The sequence below is a fragment of the Haliaeetus leucocephalus genome, unplaced genomic scaffold, assembly GCF_000737465.1.
Source record: "Haliaeetus leucocephalus isolate CR32 unplaced genomic scaffold, Haliaeetus_leucocephalus-4.0 Scaffold696, whole genome shotgun sequence".
In the NCBI taxonomy this organism is placed as follows: Eukaryota; Metazoa; Chordata; class Aves; order Accipitriformes; family Accipitridae; genus Haliaeetus; species Haliaeetus leucocephalus.
The window spans coordinates 4,125,419-4,128,896 of record NW_010973132.1 but is presented as its reverse complement, the minus strand read 5'-3'; positions in this window follow the sequence as shown (position 1 = coordinate 4,128,896).

The window sequence follows — 3,478 nt, the reverse complement described above, 5'->3', positions numbered from 1 at the left end:
GCGGTTCCCCCGGGCTACGGTCGCCGTCAGCCTGGCGGGCTGGGCGGCTGAAGTGCCGCGGAACGTCCCGGGGGCTTATCCCAGGAACCTGGGGTGCGGTTACGTGTCGGGGGGGACACGGTAGGGGTTGTGTCTTTGGGACTGGTGAAACGTATGCTGGTATACGAGGGGGTAGAGGCAAGTCGGGTGTACGAGAAGCAGGGGAAGTGGAGTTCGGCACAGTGTGAGGGTTTGCAGTCTCGAGTGGGAGAAGGCGTGACAGACGCTACTGGAATGAAGTAGGAAGAGAGATGTAAAAACCAGGAGAGACTGAACGTGAAATGAATGATGAAAACGTCAAGAAGCGATAAAGGTTGATAACAAAATGAGATTTTTCACAGGACTGTTTATGAGTAGGAAGTTGAGAGGCAGCGTTATAATAAAGTGTGCAACCTTCACTCCTTTAAATTCCTGAGGAATTGTGGCCCAGACGTTTTCAACTTTTAGGCACAGGCATTCTCTTCTGCCAGAAGTTGTCAGGGAGGGTTTTTCAAATGTTGCAGCTTTATTGTATGTACTGCTTGAGTGTGATCATTGCGTGTGTTTCACTGGGAGCTCGCTTGATTTAGAAGGATATTTGGTAGGGATTTATATCTTGAAGTACGCTTTGCTTCTGGTCTACAAGAGCTTGGACTTTCTGAGTATCTTGAATATATTTATTTCTTTATTTTCTTTTGTGTGTGTGTCTGTCTGTCCTTCCAGTCTTACTCTGTGTACTAGTGATCACAGTAATTGCTAAATTATCTCCTGGTGCTTTTTGCTGTCTTCTTTGTTGCTTTTCTATAGATTAGTTCATCAGATAGATTTTACTGCACTGACTTGGCATTGCATATCCGTAATAAACCTATCACATTTTTTTTCTTCCCCTCAGCTATGTTCTTGGGAGCTCTCCGTAATGTGAGATACTGTGCCTCCTAGAGTTGTGTCTGGACCTGAGTCTTTAAGAGGCAGCCTTGTTGGAAATACTACTGCTGTGGTAGATGTTTAAAAATACTACTTACGCCTTTACACTGATAGGAAATGTTAAGGTGGGTGCAGTTTGCATCCTGCAACTTAATATGTGCAGTTGCATTCCTCCTCATGAAGAGTCCCCACGGCAGGAGCACAGTTCTTATATCTGCTCTGGGACATGGGTACAGATGTAGTCACGAGTAAAATCCCTAAATAGGGATTTTAAAATATGACGATGTAAAGGATTTTTTATTTTTTTTAAAGGTGCTTACTGTTCTCTTTCAGCCTGTGCTCACTTTCAAAATTATTGCTGATATTTATTCAGGGAAAGTACATGCTCTTTTGTGGAGTGTGTTCACCCTTTCTGAATGATCACTCTTGGATGGCTGTGTTTTTCCTTTCCCTGTCAAAGTTTCTAATGTTAATATTACAGAAAAATCAGTCCCAGATCCTACCTCCTTAGTTACATGCTTGCCCTTAGATATCTGCTTCTTTTTTGTGTGTGAAACAAAATAATAGATGCGGGTTTAGGAAATTGTGTTTACAGGCAAAAGAAAGCAGGAGCACAGTGTCTGTGGAAAAGTAGACAATTGAAAAGTGACTGTTGTAAAATCATGAACACTAAACACGAAGATTTATGTGTTATGTAGTTTTGTTTTGAAAGTATATAGCTTACAATAATGAGAAGGACTTACCTGTCTTTCACAATGGGAGGTAAAGAACTTAACAATAGTACTGTGTACTTATTACTGTATTCACCTTTTTGCTAGTCCTTCAAAACTAGATGCACTTGTAAGATTATCATTACATGGTGGAGGGGAAGGTGTCTCTAACTTTTTCTTCTGCTGCGAGTAGGGATTCTGAAGATGCGCTGCCTGGCACTACTCCTCTAAAGGGAAAGGCAAGAAAGGTGGCTACGTCATAGATATGCAATAATTTTACATCTCGTCAATAATAAATCCATAATTTGCAAGATCCCTTGCAAGTAACCTTTACATCAATTGAAGAATCATTAGATGAAACAAATTATGGCACTTTGACATAAGAGAAATATTTATATCATTGTGTAACTTTTCTTTTGAAATTACTGCAAAAAATATTATGCTAAATTAGTTGAACTTCATAAAAGATAGATGTTTATGTGGTTCTTAAATATTTAGACTCGCATTGAGTTAAGTAAACAGTAAAAAACCCCTGTAATCCAGTCTCTAAGTGAACTTGGTAAGAAACTTTGTTATGAGCAGGTTGTTCCTTAACTATTTCTTGCATCTTTTCCTGAAATATGGTTATTATCAGTTACTATGTTTCTTAATTTCATCTGTTTGCCTTCTGGGTCTTCTGCTGCAACTCTCTTCAGAGGGCCTGCTCTAATTTTTTCTTCAGTGCTTTTTTTAGGCTAGGTGGGAAGTGATACAGATTCTCCTTGGTTTTGAGATTTTCTGACTCTAACTGTGGTATGTAAGAAGAACCCACTGTTCTGGCTGTTGAAATAGGGACTGTTGTTCAGCGATATGTCTGTGAAGCAGTCCAGTTTTCCAAGTCATAATGTGAGTTTTGCTACTGAAACAGCAGCAATAGTCCAGCAGGCTGAGGTTTATATTTCTGCATTCTTATTTATCATTCTTGCCGTGTCGTAAATGTTTTATTTCAATCTAGGCATGTTCAGTATTGCTTCTTGTCCTTTAGTTTACCATTCCCCAAGGCTATGTGCAGAGTTATTCACTGTGTTGGTAACTGCCTTCAGGCAAGAAAGTATCATTTTTATCCATTGATCGGTTATTGGGCAGGGGAAAAAAACAGTATAAATCAAAGCAGAGTAAAATACTTGAGGGTTTATTAGAATGGGAGTTGTAAATTGAGAAAAGTTATCTAGGCCCTCTAATGTGTGTCACAACACAGCACGGTATCTTGAGTTGAGATCCTGTTACAAGATTTCTTGAGGCAAGAGAGATTATCTTGATTGGAAAAAAAGTGACCAGTAGTTTTAATGCCCTTCTTCCTGTCATTAGAGATGCCTGTGTTATATGAAAAAAATGCAAGGTAGCACCTTTTCTGCTGATGCTGTCTACGCCTATTTTAGATTGTCCTGCCAAGACACTTTGTGTTTGGGGCATAACAGTGAAAAGAGAGCACTTTAGTATTCACATTTTCAAGAGGAGATTTCCCAAATGTCAACTGAACATCATCTTGTTTGCACCTGATGCAAGATTCAAGCATGTAAAGCTAAAATATATACTAGGTCAAAGCAGGAAATTTGGACAGAGCAAGGGAGAAAATTTAATGCTTTAAAGCTTCAGTGCAAATTAGCCTGCACGTGCTTTGCTGTAAGGATGAATAGCTCACAAGTCTGAATTGTGATAGACAGAGCAGGCTTATTTGTTTGACAGCAGTATAGTATGGCACAGTCATCATCCCAGGTAAAGGAAGTCGTCTTTCTGACATCTTGAGTAGCATGAAACTTCCAGCCATCTTAGGTCTGTGCATTTTG